The 14,763-nt window shown below is 41.9% G+C and overlaps 1 long non-coding RNA gene across 1 annotated transcript; it reads right to left on the bottom strand.

Annotated features, from left to right (window-relative positions):
* Positions 1-7,918: 7,918 nt before the first annotated feature.
* Positions 7,919-13,874, bottom strand: LOC142072177 (uncharacterized). Its single transcript, XR_012668564.1, has 2 exons — positions 13,585-13,874; positions 7,919-8,359 (listed from the first exon to the last, which is right to left on the bottom strand). It is a non-coding gene; the product is annotated as an uncharacterized LOC142072177 (long non-coding RNA).
* Between the last annotated feature and the right edge of the window lie 889 nt (positions 13,875-14,763).

The raw sequence follows: 14,763 nt of genomic DNA on the forward strand, positions 1-14,763 counted from the left end.
AATAAACTAACTGCTCCCCTCAAAGATGCACTGATCATTCAAAGTTGACTTCAACTATGCAGCTAAAAGCACTGAAGGAAAATGGCACTGTGAGAACCACACTGTGAGATTTGGGGCACTGGGGATTCTGGAATTAAAGAGGAAGAGGGAAAATCAGTTAAAGAATAAAAATATGCCATCAAAATTGAAAGTCATGGCAGCACAGAGCTGGATGCACCTTAAATATTTCTGGTTCTGCCAGGGAGCTCCTTCACTGATCACCATTAGAAAAGAAACAACATTGTGCTGAGCCACTAGCAGTTGGTCTCAAAATGAGGTTGGCCTGCCTCCATCTAAGGGGACCAAACCATTTTGCAAGCTGGAGGACTTCAGCTGGACTCATGCTAAGGAGCTGAGACCCAGACATAGGAATTCACTCAATATTGTATCTTTAGAGACAACAATTTCTTCTGGCAAATACAACTTGTATCTACTCTGCTGATATTTAACTGCATGACATTTTTAGTCTGTAGTTGCAGAATGTAATTTCATAATCCGATACATGCAGCTAAGGAATCAGACTTTTTGATGGAGCATCATCTACTGATTAATGCACAGGCCTAAGAGTCAGGAGATTTGGGTTCTACTCCCAGATCTGTCACTGATTTATCATTTGACCATAACCAAGTCACTTCACCTCTTGGTGCCTCAGTTTCTCCATCTATAAAATGGGGATAATGATTCTTACTGATTTGTAAAGTACTTTGAGATCTACAGATGAAAAGCATTGTGTAAGAGGTAGGAATTATTATAAACCTCACAGCATCTCTGGTTAACAATCTGTAAAATGGGAATAATTGCCTAACTGACGGGGTGTTGAAAAGTTTTATTCATCAGTGTTTGTAAAGCATGTTGAGGTCCTCAGATGGACTGTGCAGTATAAGTGGAGACTACAATTGTATGAACATGTAGTAGTTTAAAGAATAATCTGACTCCAGGAAATGATATGGGGATGTTTTCCAGTTATTGTGACTCAATGATTCAGTTCATAAATTAAACTGTGAATTTTTTCTAACTGCAAACTCATCCTCAGATTTGAAAGCCAAGCTCTGTTTTTTCTGTTTTGTTTATTGCCACCAGTAACAAAGATCCTGCAAGCCAAATGCTGTTTTCTGTTGCACCTCTGCAACGTATTCCTTCAATGCGGTGTCACACAGGTGTGTGTGGACACAATTTGAAAACAGTGGGGTTGCGCAGGTGGGCCTTTGATTGAACACTACTTACCAATTCTATGGATAACTTATAAGCAGAAAAGAACCCAGCTCACGCTTCCAGAGCTTTGTTGTTTCGGCAGGGCAAACTATGAGGCATTTATTCCCACTTTACAGATTGTTAACCAGAGACACCCTGAGGTTTATTAGAATTCCTAGCTCTTACCCAGTGCAGTTCATCTATAAATCTCAAACTGGGCATTAAACATTTATTTGGGTTACTAAAGTCAGCATAAATGACTGCATGCACAGAGGGAGCAAATCTGTTGAGGAAGAAGGTGCCATCTTTACATAATCACTTTTCAGAGTAGAACTGCACTTTAACATGTTTAATGATGCAATTAGTATTTGTCAAAATACCAAAAAAACAATTAATCTTCCCTCTGGCCCAACAGCCTGTCAAAATGTCACTTCTTTTTCACGTGGTTTCTAAATGCAGATAGTTAGCACAGATAATTATGCCTTCTCAAACATAAAGTAGTTGAGTTTCACAAATCACATTGCATGAAGCTGGTTTTGTTAGCCTGTCTTTCTGAGCTAAGCTGATATAGTGTGATCTTGGTGCATGACGTGCAGTGGTTTTATGAAGAGCATTGGGAGGTTCAAAACAGTGCTGTATTGTGTTTCTACTGTGTTTAGATTATGTGACCACGTGGGCGCAAATACTCGCCGAGGCAAGCAGAAGCTGACTTTGTGGCCATCTACAACACATGGAATATGGCTTTTGTTTTACACAAGCAATAACATTATTTTGTATGTTATTTTTTTCTTAGCTGAAAGCGCATGTTTTGATGTTTCCCATCAATGTAGGAGTAACAATTTCTATTGTAGGTCATGAGACAAAAACAAACAAACAAACTTAGGGCTTTCTTTCTAAAGAAAATTTCTACCCACATTTTTTCCTAGTTTACCCAACTAATAAGGCAACTTATTTTTCTCCTATTTCCAAAACCCTAACACCTGTAAGTGAATCTTCAAGCATACCGTTGCCCTTTTGGGCCTGAACGGCTCGTCAAAGTTTGAGGTCCTGTGGGTAACCAAGTGGAGAGTAGAAATTGGTGGTACTCGGGTATTTCTTTGAGGTAATTTTGTTTACTTACAAACAGCATACAAAAGCCTGTGTCTCTGAATGCAGAAGGAGGCAACAGAAAACAGCTTCTTTTGCTCACAGCACAAAGAGCACTCTTGTCATCCTTCACCTTGACCCAAAAAACCTCTCCCTAGCTTTCTTACAGGACCAGCCACACTCTGTGAGTTGCTCCTTTAGGCTATCTCGCACTCAGTCTTTTCTTGACTAACCTTAGTTTCTGTGTGATCTCTCTTTCCACATACACACTCTCACCTAGCCCAAACAACACTCAGCCGCAAGCTGGTACACACACACCTTTTGTCATAGGTGAGGGGCTTATACTTATTATTATGTTAACTGAAGATTGAGTTCACACCTACTAGTCTCAGTGGGGTTTTAACTCAACCCATAACAAGGTTTCACCAGCTTCTGCTTTCACCAGATTCTGATACATGGAGTGAGGTGCTGCTCACTAAGGCTATTTGGACCGAAGTCAAATGGCAAGTTTTTATCTGTCATGACAATATATAAAAAGTGTGTAGACAAAACACTCATTTTTTCACCCGGATATTAAAAATGGCCACTTTTAGACTCTAAAAGGTAAATGCACAAAATGTGTCAACTTGGTAAAGGAGACACACTGATAAGATTGCCTAAATCACTGATCCACAGAACAACGCAGGCAAGTAGCATTGCAATTTAACTCAACAGCAACTCAACAATGTGTCTCAACCTAGATCTAATGGCAATCCTCTTTAGAGGTTAGAGGGTAGCTCATTCACCCCTGGAGCTCTGTTGTGATTGCCATTTGGAGTATTGTTTTTTCTGATGTGGACACCTACTAAAAATTAGCCTGCGATGACACACCACATTCCATTGTCCATGTAGAGCATGACTATTTTTATCACAACCAACTGGCTTCACATTCAAACTAATGATGGACAGAAATCACCGGTAAAAACTTGCCATTTGACTTAAATCCGGATACCCTTCTTCACCATGAGCAGCACCTCACTCCAGAAATAGTCCCATTCACTTCAGTGGGACCACATGTGGAGTAAAGTGCTACTCTACGTGAGTAAAGGTATCAGAATCTGGTCCTTGGATAGCCAAAAAAGGTTACCTCCGTACAGTAGAACCTCAGAGTTACGAACACCAGAGTTACAAACTGACCAGTCAACCACACACATCACTTGGAACTGGAAGTACACAATCAGGCAGCAGCAGAGACCCAAAAAAAAAAGGAAAGCAGCAGCAAACACAGTACAGTGCTGTGTTAAACATAAACTACTGAAAAAGAAAGGGAAAGCAGCATTTGTCTTCTGCATAGTGAAGTTTCAAAGCTGTATTAAGTCAATGTTCAGTTGTAAACTTTTGAAAAAACAACCATCACATTTTGTTCAAAGTTACGAACATTTCAGAGTGACGAGCAACCTCCATTCCCGAAGTGTTCGTAACTCTGAGGTTCTACTGTATTTGATCTGTTTCCTGTGTATTCCCTATAGTAAGTTACCCATTTTGAATATGCAGTTCTATTCAGACACATATGCACCTATATTTGAAAATTTGCCCTTTCAGGTCCAGTCCTGCAATATGATGAACAGCTCTTGTGAGATCCCTGGTACATTGAAATAAATGGGAGTTGAAGTAATGCGGTGCTTTGTAAGATTGGACTTTTAGGCCCCGATTCTAGGCTGTGTCCTGGCTCCCTTGTGCCACTCAGGTAGTGTAAGTGGACCAGAAGCTGACTGGATTTTCCCATCAGGAAATACCCCTGACATGGAGAGGATTCACCAGTGATGTTCAGCTGACAGAATTATTAATAATATTTGAAATTATTAATATTAATATGAGAGACTACCAGACGCTAATTTAACTGTCAATTCCTTTAAGACCAAAGGGTATTTTATACAATTGTTCTAAATATGCCTAACAGACTAAAAATAAGCAGTCACTACACCCAACACAGTAAAAAGGTATTTACAAGCATGTGATAAGTATACTTACCAATAGGCCAGAACTAGGGAAAACCATCTCAACCTGGTTCGCTGACATATTCAGATATGGTCTGACAAAGAAAACCTTCAGATTCTTTATATGCTTCAGCTAACATGCTAACTTGTGCTGAAAATGGCCCAACTTGATTATCATACACATTGTAAGGAGAGTGATCACTTTAGATAAGCTATTGCCAGCAGGAGAGTGGGGTGGGGGGAGGTATTTTTTCATGCTTTGTGTGTATAAAAGATCTTCTACACTTTCCACAGTATGCATCTGATGAAGTGAGCTGTAGCTCACGAAAGCTTATGCTCAAATAAATTGGTTAGACTCTAAGGTGCCACAAGTACTCCTTTTCTTTTTGCGAATACAGACTAACACGGCTGTTACCCTGAAACATGCTAACTTTAGCAAAACCCCATTGTGAAGCAGTTTATCCTTGCTACTTTCCTTCCTCCAAGACCTTCCTTTCTTATCTCCTCTCCCTCCTTGCCTACCAACGGAACACTGGGAAGGTTTGTGCTTGTTTCTTAGAAGACCATTTTCCTTTGTCTTGTTACTGCAGTGTTTCACTGTATTGGTTACTTTTTGAGCCATACATCTTTCCCACACTATAAGTAATAAGTAATATTATTCTCACAGCCTCCTTTTACTTGCTGATTATGGCCTTTTCCATACAAGCCACAACCCACAAAGCAGATATATTTTTTTCATAACCAAACTTCACCTAACTTTAATTCTCTTAATTTCATAACTATTCCTACAGCTACCTTTCTCACAGTCCCCAGTACAGGGGCATAATGGGGACATGCCTGGGGGAAGAATGGTGTAGATCAGGAGAGACATGGTGGTCAGAGAGCTTGCTCTGCACTCCAATTTCTTCTGGGTTGTTGAACGGTCCCTTGATGATCGTTGCAGTCAGGGCAGAAATTAGATCAGCCTTCGGGCAACTCTAGCTTACCCAGGGACTAAACCCAGCAGCCACACAGTCTGGGAAGGACATAAAACTCTCTTTCGATGGCTCTAAGCTCAGCTCAGCCACTGCACAGCAGCCATTGCTCAGTTTATCCATGTAAGAGTGCAGGAGTCACTAGCAATATTTCTTCTTTGTTGAAAAGTATACCCTGAGGCTAGAGATTGCAACTTCCTGTTGCATATTTTGAAAGGGCTAAGCATATCTTGGGTACTGCTGTTCTCTACATAATAAATAACATCAATAACTAATGTTTCTCCATTTAAAAAAAAATACAGTAACACCATTTTTAACCGCACTCCTATATCAGGAAAATTTCCTTGAAGAAATCATAGCACGATGCATTCTGAAAACTATAGTCCTCAGTCACAATTCTTTATTTTTGCTCACCACCGTATACAGATATCACTTAAGTTTTAGTGGCACATGATACTACACACAGAAGAGTCAGACTTACTGGTGATTATCTTGTGGACAATCCCTCATTTCTCTTGGAAACATTCCAGGGATGAAGTAACAGTAACCACAACGGAAAAAAAAGTCAAACAAACAATACAGTATTATGGTAACTGATTACATTTTATTCAGAAAACATTAAGGGCTCTGTTCTGGTTTGTTTTGTTTTTTTTAAATACTTACACATACCTCTTTTTGCCCTTCGGGGGTTCTTTCATAAAGCAGAATGGAGGCATTAGTCACAATCCAGAAGGACATCCAAAACATGGGACATAAACTGACTTCTAGACTAATAACATGTATGACTATGAAATTAAATATGGCCCTGGAGATTACTTGTGTGGTCGCCTGGAGAAGCAGTGTGAGTTTCAATACACACTATATAGTTGATACAGCTGTCTGATCACAAAAGTTTACAGCAAATATTCCGTAGCCAACCGAAAAAGGATTACGAGGACTCTCGTCGTTCATATATAACTTCTCAGATTATAAATCAAAATACAAATACCTAAAAACAATGATGATACCAGAGGAAAACAGTATCTAGCCAACTCACAGAGCACTTTTAACATACATTAAAAAACACAGTTGCACAACCAGAGTAAAACCACATCTGTTTTTCCTCACCCCCCAAACCAAGAACTAACCAACCACGACTGAAAAGCAAAGCCCAAAAAGTAGCCTATCCAACCCAATATATTAGACTTCAGCACATCTGTTTCCAAAATACTGAGAATATTAGTGGGCATTTACAAATTAATATCCCCTAAAGGTCAACAGGTTGAGGTTATTTGGGATGGGCAAGAAAAGGGTGAATTCCAAAGTTCCTTGCAAGAAATGCACTGTTGGCAATCCTGCCTCTTTTTAACCAAGGTGGATCTAGGTCAAATGCTTCCACTGGTCGCAACAGAGTATTGTATGGGAGAGAGTCAGATTCCCCAGCAGGTAAATCCCAAACCACTAGAAATGTTATTGGAAACCCTACAAGCAGTCAGTCCAGATCCTGACACACTGGTGTCACAAGCTCTTAGTGAGATACATTGCTAAACTGTTTCCAAAAGGATTTAAGAGATATCCTTAGGTCAAGAGCATTTTCTAATCTCAAGGTGACAAATGCCTAGTAGCAAGGTCCATATATGAACAATGCTCACAAACTCCTTGCCACACATAGATGAAAATTTCTCAGTTGCTGCTGCTCATTGAACAGCTGCAGTGGATGCAACAATGCTCTGAGATTGCAAATTCAAGGAGGAATACCAGTTGCTTCCTCACATCTGTAATGTGACATAAGAATACATTTAATTTGAACCTTTCACCTGAGAGTCTCAAAGCACATTACAAAAGCTTATTGATTGAGCCTTAACATTCCTCTGAGGTTGGTAAGTAGAATTATACCCATTGTACAGATAAGTAATATGAGGCCCAAAGAGATAAAGAGGACTTGTCAATATCACACAGAGTCAAGGGCACAGCTGGGAACAGTGTCCTACCTCCCAGTCATGTGCTCAAACCATAAGATCACAGTGCCTCACGTAACCTTTCAAATATATACAAAAATTGCAACCAAGTTTTTAAAATGACATTTTCACTATAAAGAGAAACCTTTTTTCTGTTCTCATATTTATGATTTTCACAGCACTCCACTGCAAAAGTGATTACATTCAGTAAAAGGAAAAGTCAGAATTTTGTGCTGAGCTGGAAATTAAACTTTCTTTTTTCATTTACAGAAAGTTGGGTTTGCTTATGAGAATGGTGATATTGCTTTTGTCAAATCCACAGAATCTCGTGAAAATATCATTTTCCACAGGTAATTGATAATTTTGCACAGCCCAAGAAGCGATGGTTTAGAAAAAAAAAATATATATATATATATATATTAATCAAAATTCTGTCATGAACAAACCTCAGGCAACTCCATTAAGGTCAATTGAGTTACTCCGGATTTACAACAGTGTCATTCAGAACAAAATGTAGCACTCATTATATTGATTTCTAAGGAATTTTAAAACTCTAAATACCAAAATCAATAGCAGGATATAATCCTAAATAAAAATTCCTTTACACTATTTATTTATGCCTCAGTATTAGACACAGTGGAACTCAGACTTTAATTGCTTGACAAAAAAGAAAGCTGAAACTGTGGAAGAAGAAAAGGCAAACTCAAAAAATCTCTGATTTAAGATTTTTAATTAATTGCTTTCAAATGTCACCAACTTTAAAAACAACTATATTAGTGGTTTCTTCCATTTATGTTTAAATCAAATTTCATGTAGGGCTGCATATTTCTATATTACTAATATTTTTCTACAGGACTGGCCACTAAACCAAAGGCTGCTTTCCAGCAGTGCCCTCACACTGCCACAATTGTGCAATAACGCAAACACACATAAACAATATATCTTACAATGCATGACATATTTAAAACCCACAATCAACAGAGGGCAAAATGGGGACTCACGAACCCTGGCACAGGCACTAATGAGTTTATCTATGTGGACCCTTTGTCCGTGAGTACAAACTGGTTGGTACATTTTGGAAAACCAAATTGGGCCAATGCTTCATTCCTGATTGGATTCATCAAGGTGCCAGACTTATTCATGCTGGTTTCATTTCCTGTATGAGAGAAGATAAAGAAATACATCCATTGGTGTAACGATAAAAACATCTGTCAGAGTCATCGAATTGTTGGGTGGTTGGGTTCACATGAGAAAAGTTCCATAGGCATCTGAAACCTAGCCCTTTCTAGTCATGAGGGTTGCCCTGGAAGATCGCAGAGCCACAGTACCTGGGGCAGCAGAATGCGAAACACACTAAGAAATAGTTGTGGCACCTTAGAGACTAACCAATTTATTTGAGCATGAGCTTTCGTGAGCTACAGCTCACTTCATCGGATGCATACCGTGGAAACTGCAGCAGACATTATATACACACAGTGTGTATATAAAGTCTGCTGCAGTTTCCACGGTATGCATCCGATGAAGTGAGCTGTAGCTCATGAAAGCTCATGCTCAAATAAATTGGTTAGTCTCTAAGGTGCCACAAGTATTCCTTTTCTTTTTGCGAATACAGACTAACACGGCTGTTACTCTGAAACCTGACACTAAGAAATCATTCAGTATTTTTAGTTGGGGATTGGTCCTGCTTAGAGCAGGCGGTTGGACTAGATGACCTCCTGAGGTCCCTTCCAACCCTTATATTCTATCATTCTATGATTTTAAATCTACTTGACCAAGTGAAGTGCTTTGTAAATTTAACAAAATAGATTTTAAAATGTTGAACTATTTAAGAAGCCAGTTCGGCTGTACATAGCCCAAAATGCTGAGATCAGACTGCTAAATGGAGGGGTTTTAATCTGGGAAGATCTGCAACAGCATTCAGTTTGGAGGATCTGCACTCAGGTATTGCAGTGATGGGTGGCAGTATGAAACCCTAAGATAAAAGATAGCAGCAATTACATCTGAATAACAAGACCCCTGTCCTCAAAGGTATTTAGGCACATTCAATTTCAGTGGCAGTTAGGTACGTAAATACCTTTGAGGACCCAGGTCTTGTTATTCAGATCTAATAGTTGCAAATAGTACCAAAATCAAGAGACAAAGGAGGCAATTGCTATGTTAAGCAACCCTGTGAGTTTGTGTATTTAATGCCATGGTTCCTTATCCCCTGACGTTAGCTGAGCATTTGATGTGGTGATATTTTGAAACAGTATGTTGCCGGTTTTGTTTGTGTGATTCATGTCATCAACCTTTGGAAATGCTGAACATAATTGAAATGACCTGCCATTCCACACAGCTATAGATGAAATAATGTTTATAAACAATTTTTTCAACATTTTGGTCTTCCTCATCTTAAAAAAAAAATACAGGTTAAACAGTAAAACCAACAATTCAGCAATGAGACATCAACTACCGTGACACTGTATTAAAAACTTGCAACTGAACTTAGCTCATCCCATTGGTGACTAATCAGTTGCAATAAGTACACTCCCTGTGGTATAACCAGGCTTTCATACCAGTCTGCTGCATATGAGTCATCCTCAACATTAGTCACATCAATGGATGGGTCAAGACTGCCTTCATTGTTGTTTACTTTCCATCACTGGTCAGTAGGGATGGAGGGGACACTCATAATAGGGATTGCTTTTAAAATCCTCACTCAAGGTGTAATCCATGAAGATACTTAGGCACCTAAGGCCCCTTGTTAAGCACCAGTGCAATCCACAAAACTCCCGCTCAGCTGCCGCCTAACTCTGTAGGTGCCTAAAGTCACTTGGTGCCTACGTTTTTGCCTCTGAGCATGTGCACTGCTGCCTCACGATAGGCATGCGACCCCCTGCCTGAGCTCAAAGCAATTGACAAACTGGGAAAGGTAAGCATTTGGGCACCTAAATCGGGTACCAGGGGCCCGATCCAGTAGGCATGCTCAGAGGTCACTCACTGGACTGGGCCGCTCAGGCAAGTTCAAACAAAATGGCTGAGAAGGAGGAGGACTTCGTAACCTTTAGCCTCGGGGACTCACCCAGGATGTGGGAGACCCCTAGTTCAAGTCCCCTCTCCTTCTGACAGGGGGAAGGGATTGGAACAGGATCTGCTACCTCTCAGGTGAGTGCCCTAACCATTTAGTACAACACAGGAGTATAAAGAACTCCACTAAAATTCTTCTAAGATTCTTTGAGAGTTGTATATGGAAAGACCAAAATATTATTGTGTGCATGGACATATGCTAATCCAAATCTTGCTCCCGTGTTATGACAAGGACAACTGTTTAGACCTGTCTGGCACCTCCTCAAGAGAGGGTCAACACCACTCTTGTTTCAGAGACCAATGCACAGCTCTCCAGCAGCTCTACTCAAGCCATCTGCCCACATACAGCAGGATGAAGGGGCGCAAAGTAAAGAAAAAGAAAAAGTCAGGATGCCTCTGTGCCCACTAAAGGCAGAGTCCAGGGCCTCCCAAAATCCAAGGAGGAAAAAAGAGAGAAAAGAACCAGCCTTTCTCCTTTGGGAGGCGGTTTGGACAGTCAAGGATCTCAAGCAGTTTCCCCAATCAGTAATCACCGCTCCCAGAGGTTGGGACTCTGAGTTACAGCCCTGGTCCTTCAGATAGCCACTCTGCAGTGTGCAGGGACCACCCTTTTAAGGATCCACTCTTCTCCAGGTTTCAGAGTAACAGCCGTGTTAGTCTGTCTTTGCAAAAAGAAAAGGAGTACTTGTGGCACCTTAGAGACTAACCAATTTATTTGAGCATGAGCTTTCGTGAGCTACAGCTCACTTCCAATGAAAGCTCATGCTCAAATAAATTGGTTAGTCTCTAAGGTGCCACAAGTACTCCTACTCTTCTCCAGGCTCCTCAAGCCTCATAGGTGTGCAGGGGTGGGGCTGATTGTGCCCAGGGGAGCTCTTTAACCCTTTCCTGACTGGGGTGCAGATCTGCCCCACAACAACTACAATACTTCTGTAGCTCAGCTGTCCTGAGCAAGTTTTAGCAGCACGGTCATGAATTCCTATTACATACACATTTCTGTTGAGGAAAAAAATTAGGGTGCCACTTTTTCTGGTGGCTTTTGTCATTTTACAGGAAACCCGTTTGGGGTCAGAAACTAAATGGAGAAACAAACCTACATTTGCTCACTTGTTGGCTTAATATTAAAACAACAATATGTTAACAGCAATATTTCTTTTAAAATATACCTCTAGGGGAAACTTTGTCCTTTGCTATTTTTTGTTCGTAAGATGTCGTGTTAGAATCACAGTGCCACATCCTGAAGTATTTACTAAGCAACACTGAGTTTTGTCCGGGTAAGAACTCAATAAGGACTTCAGGATATAATTGCACATGATCTACGTTGGACACAAAGTCCACATTCCAAGCTGTAAGTTAACTTCTTCAAATTGAATCTGCACCATATTGTATACAGCTGTATGTAAAAGAGATGCTTATTTATTAACCTGAAGTTCATTAGCGTATGCTGCAAATGTAGGTCACCAAAACTTTGTGGCAGTAACAGAGGCATTTCTTGTTTGAAGCTGCCATTTGAATTTCAATAGAAATGAAAAAAGTAGTAATTTATTAATAGAAATAACATTCTTATGAATGTTACAAAATAATCATTACTCATAGTTCATGATATCCAGATCCTTGTGAACTTGATGTGAACTTGGACAGATTATCCAAAGAATGTTTCCGGACAATGTCTTGTATAAAATCCATAGCTATAGTTCTGGGAAAGTAAAGCAACTTGATGATGCCTGTATTTAGGATGGGGATATGTGCTTTCTCTTACCATTTATCAGTTATATTTATAATGCCTTGGTAATCAGGGCATCACAGGAAAAGGGGATTATTGCATATTTGAGAAATGGCTTTTTTAAATATGCAGCTGAAATGCTCGGCCGAGGAAGAGACCGATATAAATAAAGAACAGAAAACAGAAGACTGAATAAGAGCTTTCGTTCAGGACACGATACCGCTAAGAAAAACCAACAACAGCCACTATCAACATTCTGTCAATATTTTAAAAGGCGTAGTCAAGGTAAAAATTCTAAGGGCCTGATCCTATTCTTAGAGCAGCAAGTGTCAAAATTTACATAGTTAATGCGCTCTTAAGGATCAGAATTTAGACACAAATGGTCTGATTTTCAGGTGCACCACAGACCTTTTGTACTGGCTTCAAATAGCCAGGTGAGTGTGAAAGATGGAAAGATCCATTCTATTCCAAACCCTATTTTTGCAAGGGGACATGAATTTCCTGACACTTTGGACCTGATTCTGCTCTCAAATATCGGTACCCCTTTATAGCTTCTTCAGATCCAGTCATAGGGGCAATTCTGGAGAAAAGGCTGGCCAGAGTATCACTGTACCAGCTACCACAATGAGCCTTTGGGACCATTGCAGCCAGGTGTAAATTAGAGCAGCCCCACTAGAAAGAGAGGACAGAGGAAACATATCATACATCCACCTTTGCCATTCTTCTCCCACGGCCTATGCTGAGCAAATGCAGTTGGCTAGATCTGAGAACTGGACCCATGATGTCAGGAAATTATCAATTAAAGGAATGATGTGAGACACTCAGTTTTAACATGACCATGAGTTCACAATTCTGTGCTTAGCTAGATAGATCACTCTCTTTAGGCACCTAAATATAAGTAATTCTGTGTGGATAATTACTGGCTTGTTATCCAGAGGTATATATTCAACAGTAATGCACCACAGATTCATGGCACAAACCTTTAGTTTTCTGTCGAAGCCGAAATCTGAACAAGATAAGCATTCTAATGCCCTGTGCTCAAGTTGAGAATTTGAAAATGAGAACACACCCCTGAAGAGATTTCAAGTCACCAGCCCTAGAAACCAAGTACATTGGCTCTTATTAATGTAAGTTTTTCATATTTTTTTTAATCTGTTGTGAACATTAAAATCATGTTCCATTTGTCTGTATTCTACAGCTTTGATTTTACCTTTAAAACAAACACAGAAAAGAAATAAAAACGCTACGAGAGGAAATTTAGGTCTCTGGCTGTTACTGATCTTTTTGTGACTAGAAATGTAGTCCCTAGGGATACGTGTAACATCTGAAAGTGGACAGGAAAAACTGAATATGATTTGAGCCAATTTACTGGTAGAGCCGCAGGCAGGGCCGTCCCTAGCCATTTGGGTGCCCTACGCAGCACCCCAGGCCTCCCCCTCCACCAGGGTCTGGGAGGCAGGAGCTGTGGGGGGGGGGGCACTTTTGGGGGCCCCACAGGCCCAGAGTGGCCCGGGGGATTAGCGGGATTAGCCCACTCCACTTCTCTCGCCCCGGCCCCAGCCGTGTCGCTTGGGGGAACGCCTCCCACTCACCAGCAGCGGCGGGAAACGGAGCAGCCTGGCCCCAGCCCGCTCGACTCCGCCAGCTGCCCGCCGCGGCGCTCCGCTTCCCGCCGCCGATGAGAGCCGGGGGGCGGTCCTTTCCCCCAACCCGAGCCACATGGCTGGGGCCGGGGCAAGGGACGCGGAGCGGGCTGGGGCCGCATCGCTCTACTTCCCTTCGCCGGTGAGAGCGGGGGGTCGATCCTTTCCCCGCACTCACCAGCGGCTCGGAGCTGGCGGAGTAGGGCGAGCTGGGGCCGGGTCGCTCCGCTTCCTGCCGCGGAGGGCGGGCTCGCTGGGGGAAGAGGTGGAACGGGGGCGGGCCGGGGGCGGAGCAGGGTGGAGGGTAAGAGGTGGGGCGGAGGGAGTTGTCCAGGGCCCCACGCCCCCCCCAGGGATGGCCCTTCCCCTTGCAGTGGGTGCAGACCGTGAGGCGGGGGGGCCGGCCGAGGGATAGGGCTGGTCGCTGGGGCTAGGGCTGGTGCTGCCGCGTATGCAGCACGCAGCTGCCATGGGGCACCATGAAATGTGGGGCAATTGGGTGCCCCACATTTCATGGTACGGGTACCCTATGCAGCTGCGTATACTGCAAATGCCTCGGGACGGCCCCGGCCGCAGGCATTACCCATACTGCATCGTGCTCAAAACGAAGCCGGCAAAAACCTATCTTGGAGAGTTTTCATTGATTAGCCCCCATGCTGTTTCCAATGACTTAGGCCCTGATTCTGTTCTCACTGAAGTCCTTGGGAGTCTTTCCATTGACATCAGCAAGAGTTGGATCTGGTCCTTAAGCAGAAGATTAGGTTTCTGTTGCTTTCCTTCTGTAAATTATGCATGCTACAGTTTGCTGTTCGGTTCCAAGTGAATTTTTAAAATCATGCCAAATCTCTAACTTTCCACAGTGAAGCAAGACAGTTGTAGGTGTTTCTGGGCTGTAATTGTTCCTTCCTTTTCCACAACTCTTACAGTTATTTTTCAAGCACTCATGGAATGTCTGAAGTGACCACAGATTATCAGGTTGAACCCTGTCTATTTTCCCTTATCCTCTCACCATGTGGAAAGTCATACGTGATGAGGTTCAGGCATGCAGCAAAGCAGAAAGCATACCAGGAGTTGCCACACTGCTATTAAACATTGACTCCATCACCAGCGGCAGGGGGCCCATATGAA

This window comes from Caretta caretta, chromosome 1 (assembly GCF_965140235.1).
Source record: "Caretta caretta isolate rCarCar2 chromosome 1, rCarCar1.hap1, whole genome shotgun sequence".
NCBI classification, from domain to species: Eukaryota; Metazoa; Chordata; order Testudines; family Cheloniidae; genus Caretta; species Caretta caretta.